Source organism: Seriola dumerili, unplaced genomic scaffold, assembly GCF_002260705.1.
Source record: "Seriola dumerili isolate Sdu_G_001 unplaced genomic scaffold, Sdu_1.0 BDQW01000169.1, whole genome shotgun sequence".
Classification (NCBI taxonomy): domain Eukaryota; kingdom Metazoa; phylum Chordata; class Actinopteri; order Carangiformes; family Carangidae; genus Seriola; species Seriola dumerili.
The window spans coordinates 5,328,994-5,340,039 of record NW_019174424.1 but is presented as its reverse complement, the minus strand read 5'-3'; the positions used below and the strand labels follow the sequence as shown (position 1 = coordinate 5,340,039).

At 44.9% G+C, this 11,046-nt stretch overlaps 1 protein-coding gene across 1 annotated transcript in view; it reads left to right on the top strand.

The window, feature by feature from the left end:
- Nucleotides 1–11,046, top strand: part of adgrl1 (adhesion G protein-coupled receptor L1) — a 69,864-nt gene that overhangs the window by 16,207 nt on the left and 42,611 nt on the right. The gene's annotated exons all lie outside the window — the stretch shown is intronic.

The window sequence follows — 11,046 nt, the reverse complement described above, 5'->3', positions numbered from 1 at the left end:
TGTGTGTGTGTGTGTGTGTGTGTGTGTGTGTGTGTGTGTGTGTGTGTCTGCGTGTGCGTGCAGTATGTCCATGAGTGCATAGTGATGTGTACAAGCCAGAGTCTGTTTGAGTTTTTGTGTTTATATGAGTGTGTTCACATGTCCAGATGGGTGGGTGTGTGTGTGTGTGTGTGTGTGTGTGTGTGTGTGTGTGTGTGTGTGTGTGTGTGTGTGTGTGTGTGTGTGTATATATGTGTGTGTGTGAGAGAGAGAGCGCATTTGTGTGAGCATGTGCATGTGTGTGCCACTCATATCAGGACACCGGTGCCAGCTGACTGGTGGAATCTGTTCTCATCTCCCCTGTATTTAAGCCTTTGCTCTCAGATCAGTCGTGTGGAAAGGCCCCTGGTCCTTTAGTGCACACGCAGACATTTTTATCTGTCTTCCCCTCCTCTCCCTGGCTTTTTTCTTCTGTGCCTTTTCCCCTAGCTATTATTTAAGGATGGGGGGACCGGCTGTTTTTACACATCTTCCCAACAAAGAGCTTTAGTCTCTTGCCTGTCATTGGATGCTGGAAGAATGTCTGAATGGGGACTGATCTCAATGCAGTATTTTGCTTTCTATAATGCAGGGGTGGGTAGTTATTTTTCATGGCGGACCACATGAAGAATTCACCATGGCTTTGCGAGCCAGATGCTTTTTTATGACTGAAGCTGCTGACAGTTATTTTGGGTCTAAGTGTTGCTCAACTCTAGATTTAAAATTCTGAGTGAAGATCTAAAAAATACTTGACCTGAAACCACATCCAATATTGAATTTTTGCACATAGAGAGAGAAAGAGTAGACTTTCAGTCCCTCAATACTATAATATTAAAATGATAATTTCAAAACTGCGACCTACTCACTAATTCATAAGAATTGATTCTCTGACAGGCTTGTAGCAATAATATTTCGAAAGGAGGCAATAAAGCAGCAATGCCGCTAACCTTGCTATGTGCACTTGGCTTCTTGTTGTTGTATAATTTGCTGAACAGCATATTGTATTTCTTTAATATATGTTTTGTAAACCCCTAGCTCTACACTTTTTCAGTTATCAGACAAGTCTGGAAAACTGAGCATACTTGTGTGCTGGAGTTGTGCATGGCATTAGCTGATCAGAATCACGTGACAAGAATAATGAATTACATTGAAACAGTTTTATAGCCTTCCAGACACACTTTCTTCTCCTATGTGCTACACCTGCTGCTGTTAAAGATGTGCTGAATTTTTATTTTTCATTAACCCTCAATTACTGTATATTTCATATCTTTGTGACATGTGTTTGGCATGACGTGTGTCAGCTTCTGTAGTATCGTCAAAAGCAGAGTTGTTTCACCGGATAAAACAGTAAAACAGTTTGTTCCTATCAAAGCCGCAGTTTTCTTTAATACAAATATTAGTTGCAGAGTCGCAGGCAGACAGATGACAAACAGACGCTGGACTTAAATGTATACATTCGAAAAAATATAAAGACAAGTTTTGTGTTTTATAGACCAAGGCCATCAGAACCGACTGGTTGTGTATGTGTTTATAGAGACAACTAAACGCTCTCATTTTGTCTGAAAATGACCTTTGAATATGTTATATTACTATGTTTTCCTCTGCCAAAAGAGATGAAATCCGCAGGCTTCTCTGACACTAATTGCTAATCCAGCAGCTGTGAATATTGCTGCATATCATCAGGATTTTGCAATAAAGAACTGCTGTAAAGCCTTTTTTTCCCCCTGTTTCTCTATCTTTGCCTCTCGTGTGTGTGTTTTCAAGCTTTCATTGCCTCCCCGTCTTTTTTAGCAGCAGTCCATGCCTCGCACTTCTCTCACTCCTAACACTCGACTCTGATTTTCATCCAATCTTTCTGCTTCCTCTCCTCTAACACCTCAGCTATTACTCCCTCTCTCTGTGTTGTGATGTCTTCCCCCCCTTTCTGGCGGCCTTCTATCTCTCTGTTGGCCCATCTCATGGCCCCTCTATCACTTCCATTTTCCTGCTCTTTGTTTTGTTTTTTCTTCCATCTTCTTCCTTTTCCCCCTTACCCCACTTTCAACCTCCCTCCCGGAGCATCACTGCCCCCCTCTGTTTTCCTTTCCTTACCCTGTGCCTGCTATCTATTAACAGTGCACATCTCTTGTCGTTGTCATTCCCTTCCTTTCGCTCCTTTTGCCTCGTTCTGTCTTTCTCTTGTTTGCTACCTCCCTCGTTCAATCCCTGGTGCCAGGGGTTGCTGTGCTCTTCAAAGCTCTTGGCTGAGAGCAGTAGATCACAGAGAGGACTGTGTGAGTGAAAGGTTAATGGATGGCCTTTGAACATATATTGGGAGTCGGGGGCGGGCGGGTGTAGGTGGGATAGGTCGGGGCGGAGTGGCGGTGTGTTCTTTCAAACCTCCCTTTGAAGATGACGCACGCCGCTCTCATGTGTCTGCGTGCATACAAGGGCTGTGCGTTTTTGTTTATTCATTCGTTCACAGTGTTGGTGTGTTTGTGCGTGCGTGCGTGCGTGCGTGTGTGTTTGTGTGCCCATTTTGTTTGTGTTTGCTCGTAGTTTTGTGCGTCAGAGTATGTTAGTTTGTGTACATTGATTTGTGTACTGCAAACAAGCTCCTACATAAAGGATTGGGGACTGTGTTCCTGTTTGTGCAGTCGTGTGATAGCTGCCTCTTTTCTCCCAGGGCCTTGCTGCGTAACTTTGAGGCTCTGTAGCCGTGAAGGACTCTGTGTGTGTATGTGTGCGCGTGCATGCGTTTGTGCATGTGTGTGTTGGTTCGAGAGCATGTGCAAAAGTGCTGTTGTGTACGTGTCAAAGCATGTCATGGTGCTAGAAAATATGTGCATTTGCTTCTCGTGTGTTTTGTGGACTGCAGATTGATAATTACCAGCAGCAGCTTACGGCTGGCAGCCAAGGGCAGAGAGAGTGGAGCTGGGGGAGTGAGAGAGAGAGCAATGTAGGGAGAGAGACGGAGAAGTGGAGAGGATGGTAAAATGGTGAGAGAGGGTGTACAGGAGGAGAAAGGGATGGGAAGGGAATGGGGGAAAACCGGAGGTGAGGGGTCAGGACGAGAGGGAGGAATGAAGACATGGAGAGAATGAGGGGAGGATGACGAGGACGGGTGGGGAGGGTAAATGAGAGAGTTTCCGGGTGGATGAAATTGGATGAGGGATCAAGGGATGGTGCTGAGGTGAAAACGAAAAAAACCACAAAGAGGAGGAAACACACAGCATATGTTCATTGCACTGCAGGTGAAGGGGATGGCATGTACGGATAAGAGGGATTCAGTCGCATTTTACACCCACATTCCTTTTTCGTCTATAGATATAAAACATGAAGGTACAGAAATGCTGCACACTCCATCTACCTACATATACTTACAAACACATCGATCAGCTCATAAACATGCACAGAAAAAACACACACAGACATACACTGCCCACACGTTCAAGCCTTTGGCTTAGCGTATAAGGAGGTTAATTAAGTGTCTAATGCAGCGGCAGGGCTGGGCTTTGACACTCATCTCTCCTAACAGGTCTCTGGATGCGACTTGCAACTCTTCCAAATGCACACACACATCTTTCTGACAGCAGGCCTTGCATGGTACTCACTCAGTCTCCCCCTCTCTCCTCCACACTTTATCTCTCACTCTCGCTCCTTTTTCTTATCACGTTTTTCTTCTCTTCAGTCTCTCGCCATCTTTCTCACTTTCCTTTCTCTGCGTCTCTCTCTCTCTCTCTCTGTTCCATTCTCCCCTCATCCCTGTGGCTGTTTTTCCTGCAGCACCTGCAGATTTACTCCACCACAGTGTTTATATGAATCTAGGTCTGACTCACTCTCTCTGCCTGCCTCTTGTGATATGTGCTGGAAACAGAGAACAGAATAGAGTTGTGTTGGTGCTGTAGCACAGCTCCCCTCCCTGGGGAGACGGAGGATATTTTGCACCGGGTGAATCTCCTACTTTTTAGGCAGACCAATTTTTATTTTGGGAGCTACGCAGCTACACTGCCCCCACCCCACCCCCCAACTGAGGCACTTTTATTGCATAATTAGGCGCCAGGGCCAGCAATGAAGTGGTTTGACAGTATGAGCACGTCTGGTCTCGCCTCCCTCCTCAAGTTTGTGTGTGTGTGTGTGTGTGTGTGTGTGTGTTGCTCAGTGTCTCTGTGGCTTTTTAGCCGCCTGTCTTAATCGCTCTGCTATGCCTGCTAGTCCCCCCCCCCCCCCCCACAGCAAAGTTTGTCAACACACACTGAGAGTTCTCTCAAGGTTGAGGATGAATGAGGGTTAGGGCTTGTGTATGTCTGCCTGCGAGGATGTTGGTGTGTGTATGTGCATCATTGCAGTATGTGTTGCATGAGGGTGCGTGTATCCCATTTCCAGCAGGGGCACGTTTAATTCTCTTATGAATGATGTAATGTTATGGGGCTGTGCTGTAATTCAGTTCAGTTAGAGGACTTGGCTGCTGAGGAGAGAGGCTGTCTGCGGTGAGCAGATCAGAACAATAGGAGGTCCTCTCCCACAAATCTGCCTGCCTTGCTCCTTTTATGTCGGTGACCTTGTGCTTCCACAAAGAACGGTCGTCATGTTCATCTTCTGCCAGCATCTAGTTTGATGGTTTCTATCTTTTTCTATTTTTACCCCGTCTCATTCGCTGTGCCATTCCATTCCTCCCTCCCTGTGTGTTAGCTTGACTTAGCTCGGTTGCAGTGGATGTGTGTCATTTTGGTGCTGCTTTGTGCTCTGACCTTATAGCACGACTGGTGACTCCCCGTACAGTCGCTCCTCATCTCATCTCCTCTGTCTCCTCCGCTTGACAGGCGGAGGAGTCATAGGAGATGAGATAGCCTCCTAGCTTTGAGGCCAGCATTACCCTCTCTCATTCATATACACACACACACACACACACACACACACACACACACACACACACACTGTCCCACAAGCTCACGCTGCCCCCATCCCCTCATGTTAGGCCTTTAGGTTTGTCTCAGGATGTCACTTTGTCACAACTCCTCAGCTTGAAGGCTGCCTGGATGTGACAGTTCTGGCCACATCGCCTCAGCTTGTCTGTGTTGACAAGCCATGCTCCAGCGAGTCATTACGCTAACTCGCAGCGCTAAGTGACTCGCTAAGATACAGCACTAAGCTGATAAAGTACTGGAGAAATTGGTAGGGATGATTCTCTGCTAGAGAGGGGTTCCCGTCACTGAGACCTCTCAGTTCTGTCCAGTGACTGTAAAATTACTTGTTCTTCTTCGCCAGCTTTACTAAGGAACTAACCTGAAACTCATGAGGGAGTTAGCTTTTTTGGCCAGAGCTGAATAAGAGGGCATATGTAGATGTATGCGGTATACCTTAAATATTCCACTGCTATCTCTGGGCAAAAAGAAGATACTCACCTATTAGCCTTTATGCCACTTAAAGTGCATTTTAAGGATGATAATATAACAAGAATCTCACCTCATCAGCAGCACGCCCAGTCTCTCAACTACCAACACTCCTTGCACTGGTACTATGCTTCAGTGCTATGCTAATGAGTAGCATTAGGAGATGACTGCTGGAACAGACAGAGGGGCTAAGAAGGGCTGATCACATTTCAGCCCCCAAAAGACAGTCAGCCAGCCAGCTAACAAGTCAGCCTTAGGGCTACAAAGCTCCACAAGTATAATCTCTCCTATTGTGACTCAATTGCAAAGTTGCTATCACAGTCTCTAGCCACCTGCAAGGCCAAACCTTCTCATTCAGTTATTTCTGAGAAAACACACTATAGAGGATCTGTGATAACACAGTCCAAGGTCAAATTGTCTAAGACATTTACATCAAAGTGTTTTTATGTTTGAAAGCAGCCTGCTGATGATGGAAAGTTGTTTCAATGAAGAGAAATCTGTCTATTCATTCGGTGAACTTTTCTTTTCTAATGTAGTTTCGGACTCGATATAAAAAAAATTTTAAAAAAGATTTTCTTTCAGCTTTTCTCGATTTTTGGTTGCAGGTCATGTCCCCTCATCTCCAAATAATGTTGGATCTTCGCAAAAAATTTTTTGTGTGTGTATGTATGCATGAGAGTGAGAATAGATGTAGAGACTCGTAATGGTAGAGAAAGAAGGAGTGTACGCAAAGACTAGCTTGGCGACTGCAAAATTATGTTCTTGTCTGAGGGTCCAAGCATCTATCCACCCGCAGGCTTTAATTACTATGTGAGGATAATGAGTCAAATCCAATCAGTTCTCTCTCTTGCTCTTAATTTGTACGAAGCTTCTATTATGAAGCCAACCGCTTCAGCCCCTCACACCAGCTGCCCTGGAGTGACACCAGGCCCCTCTCTGTTGTGTGTGTGTGTGTGTGTGTGTGTGTGTGTGTGTGTGTGTGTGTGTGTGTGTGTGTGTGTGTGTGTGTGTGTGCGTGTGTGTGTGTGCGCACATGTCTTTCTATTGTATGGTGGACAAATTTTGGTTTGAAACCATCATTGTGAGGTTAGGGTTAGACATGTATTTGTATTATTATTGTAGGTAAAGGGAATGCAAGGGAATGCATTGTGGCAGCGAGTGTCCTCACAACTGAGGTAAGACAAGGGTGTGTGTGTGTGTGTGTGTGTGTGTGTGTGTGTGTTTGTGAGATTGCTGTTTCTTGCACACCGCCACGTCCATGCAAATAGGCTCATATAATTATTGAATTGGCTTACTGTATATCATTATCAGTCTGTGTGACAATTGGTAACCATTTCTTGCGGATGACAGATATTAACAACACAGTTTTATATACCAAGGGAGATGAGTCACAGTCTCACAGTGAGGGATTAGATCCACCTATACATATGGCTGCTGCTGAGAAAGACACTTTGTCATCCAGCTATTATGAGTCTGACAGGCACGACTAAATGGCCGTGTGTGTGTGTGTTGGCTGAAAAGACCCTGAAACCTTAATGGATTCCTGCAGAGTGAAGGACAATCGTAGCCCATGGCCAGTCCAAGCTTATCCTCTGCTCATCTCATCTCAGCTCAGAGCTAGCCACAGCTCCAGCTAGGCCTCAGGCCATCTGGCTGACACACAAGCACGTACACACACACCCACACACACACACACACACTCTCACACTCACTCTCTCTCGCACACACATAGACACTGAATCCCTGAAGTTAAGTTCCACACTTTGTTTGTGAATACACCGTTAAAAAATGTCAGCGTAAATCATTATGTAAGGCACGTCCCGCTGTATTTACACAGTGAACTCCACCTTAAACCCGGAACTTGTCAAACAGTGGGTGCGTAGGTGTGAAATATGTTGGTGTGAAATACGATACAATATGGCAGAAGAAGAGATTTGTAATGGTGCCAGAAATAGGCTAGTTATCATGGTTGCTGCCACCGTTGAGGTGTACCAGCTCAATAATGGCTGTGCTCAATTATGGCTAAATATATACCGTAACAGCTGGGCCAGAAAAGGAAATACCTGGAAAAGAAAATGGATTTGGGTTCATACATCACATTCAGTGTAAAATTGGAGTGGTGATGTATTTATTTATTTATTTTTCACTAAGTTTACATTATTGACATTCAATACACTCATTAGATTTTTCCTCCAGAGCACTTGATAAGACTTTGACTAAATAAATGATTATATACCAAACATGACAGTGGTGGTAACAAGCTGAAATTATCTACACAAACATAAGCTGATCAGCATAAGCACCAGCTATGAAATGGCCCATTATTGATCAAAACAGTGCAGAAATTATCTGTATATTTATTCTCTGCTGTTGAAACAGCCTAGTCCTGATTTAACCAACAGCCAAGAAATTAAATCAACAGCTTCTTGGGCTGTTTTGCCCAAAAACTGAGCTCTTCATTTGACGCTATTTGCGTTAGTGCTCAGCGGCGTGGCAGCAGATGGCCCTGAATAGCCAGAAATGTTTACCACAGAAAGTGTGTTAGGTATGTAAAATATGTTTAAAGTGTGATCTGCCCCCTCTGTTAGGGGCTAATGTTCCTGTTGTGTTGGTCCACAGTGTAAGTGGAATGAGTGTGATCACTCCTGGTGGGCCCCTTCAGTTTCACTCTCCTCTTGGCTCACTGTGTGGTTCTAATCACTGGCCAGCTGTACGCTGCTGTGTACTTACACCACAGGGTAGTTAAGAGAACAGGCCACACACTGACACTATGTATTGTAATCCCACTGTGACACCAGGACTCTGTGTGTATGCATGCATGTAAGAATGCGTGTGCTTGACTGTGAACGTGCACACTCATCTGCCCCGTTTGTCTGCGTATGTGCTAATTTGCTTGTGTGGATTTTTGCATTTGTGTGGGGACTTGTTTGTCTGGCCTCGCCTGCTGTTTGCATCTCTGTGTGCTTTAATTAGTATGCGCTTTTGCATCTAGGCCTTTGTGATTTGGCACAGGCACTGCATGCTGGCGAGGCATAAAAGATTTGAAGTCTGTCTGTGCTAGTCATTCAGCCTTAATGGCGTTAGTTACACAACTGAACTCAAGTCCTCGCTGTATAAATGGGTGGCATTTAGAAATATGAGCAAGTCCAATGGCAGTGAATCATTTAGCGCATCGCTGCGGAGCATGTCTGGGATGACTGACATTGACATTGACCCAGATGGGCACTCCTCCTGAATGGGCAGTGGCTGAAACCTAAGCAGTGCAAGCTCAGAGTCAGGAAGGGAAAACAACTCTGCTCTGTGGGTTTCAGCACTAACAGTGGTAGGGGAGAGGGGCTGACTCAGTGCCCTCATCTGCTGCTGAGACCGTCTGGTGGGGGGTGGGGGGTGGGGTACTGTGTAGTGAGAGCCTCAGTTTATCAAGAAAGATCTTCTAGATTCCATCCTGCTTGACTTGAGCTAGTATTCTCCTGTTCAGATTTGACAGTATGCCCACTATTAGCCTAATATATGCTATGTCCTCCCTCCTGACATTGCAGAGGAGAACTCAGTCAAAGCCCTCTGTTCCTTCAGGGCGTTGGTCAGGTCCACACCTGCCAATCTCTGGCTGCAGTCAAATAGTCTTTTTTGCGTTGGTAGGTTCATAACTGAATGAAATGACTCAGAAGTATCTAAATGGCAGCCATGATAAGACCTGGTCAAAAAGTAAAGGTTCTTCAGTGCTTCCTTTCCTATCTCCTTTAGCATAGGAAACACTGGACCATCCTTTACTGAAGGAGAGGAGATAATGCTGCCCCGCAGTTCTTTGCGACAGCAACATTTAAAGCGATGTACCATTGTAGTGTCACCACAGTGGAGTTACGTAAATGTAGAAACAACAGAGCATCTGTTTTATGCTTGTGATACGATCCAAAACTTGTGGAAATCCTTCCATGCTTGGTTGAACTCCAAATCCATAAATATAGATTTCTTCTCACTCAAATCTGTCCAGTTATGGACAAACTTTCTCTACTTGTATTTCCCTGTCATGTTGTAATCATTATTAGTTTTTGTTTACAACAATATCTATTGTATTGTAGCCTCCTATGAGTGATGGTTAAATCTACCCTTTGTATAAACTGAAAACATCCTTTCCTTTCCAATTCTGTATTGGACAGGAAACCATACTTGAATTGTAGGCCTACAGCATTGACGTTGTCACTGTATTTATCTTCAATGTGTTATAATGGTAAAAGGACTTGCACTTATATAGCGCTTTTCTAGTCTTGCTTACCACTCAAAGCGCTTTACAATACTCACACATTCGTACACTGATGGAACAGCCATCAGGAGCAAAGTGGTTCAGTATCTTGCACAAGGATATTGCGACATGTGGCCTGGAGGAGCCGGGGAACGAACCCCCGACCTTCTAATTCGCAGATGACCCGCTCTACTTCCTGAGTCACAGCCACTCTCTAAATAAAGATGGTTAAAAGAAATAACCTAGCATGATGTAAGTGCAGTCAGATTTTCCTAAATCCTCAGGAATCCTCCTTCACGTCTTTCCTTGACCTCATGAAATTTTCCATCGAGGTCAAGGAAAAGTGGTTAGGAAAGATTTTTTAGACTTTTCGACCACTGCCTCTGACACAGCTCCAACACTTGACATTACTTTCCCCAAAGAAGTTTTGTCAGTTCAGGACCATGGACAGCAGCTCTCTCAGTCACTGGCAGGAGCCTCAGTACAAAGAAACACTGGTTGTTCTTCAACTCCACACATGACTTCACTGCCACATCACTCACTCTCTATACTTCTATTCTGCCTGAGCCCCTGCCTCCACCTGGACTGTAAAGGAAGTCGGCAGCCATTTTGTTATTTTTGTGTGTGTGTGTGACACTGACTGTAGAGGCAGTCGGGAATGTATGCAGTTATAGAGAGAGCTGGAGAGACGGTGAGCGTCTCTCTCTCTCAGTGCCTCTTTGCAGCCCTCTTTCATGCCTCTCAGCCTGGTGCAGCGATTAACCCCGAGTACCCTGCTGTTCCTACTGATGCTTTTCCACATACAGCCCCATCGCTGACCACTGCAGCACACTGACATGCCTCTCAGATGGCTGATTAACAGCAGTGGGTGTGTAGATGCTGTACATACCAGAGGTGAAGGTGCACACAGACATTAAATCTCTTCTTTTTTTTCTTTTTTTTATGCTTGTTCTACTATTGCTTTCTCCTATTCAGAATGAATCCCAAGGGGCTGCTCTGGCACTTTGTTGAGGTAGAATAAACGAAAGGATGCTCTGAAGGACACGCAGTTCTTCTCTGGTGTGGGGATGACTATGATGAGCTGCTGCCTGGCTGTGTGTAGGAGTTTGTTAATGTTTGGAACTCTCACAGTTTGTTTCACAAGTGGTGCAATATCTCATTGGAGAAGCTGGTATTGCTGCAAATGCTTCATGCCAATATGTGATCTGTGATGTTCCAACAGGCTGTGTATCAACTGTTCTGAAATACTACTACTCAGTGAAGGCCAGTCGATAGTTGCTAATTTGTGTTTTACATGAGGACAATAGGAACCGCTTTCCATCCGCCTGCGCTTGTCAAATAGCACACATCATATTTACAATGTGGTCGAATAATAAAGTGCCTCCTAAAAGTGTTAAGGTTCATTGAATTATCAAT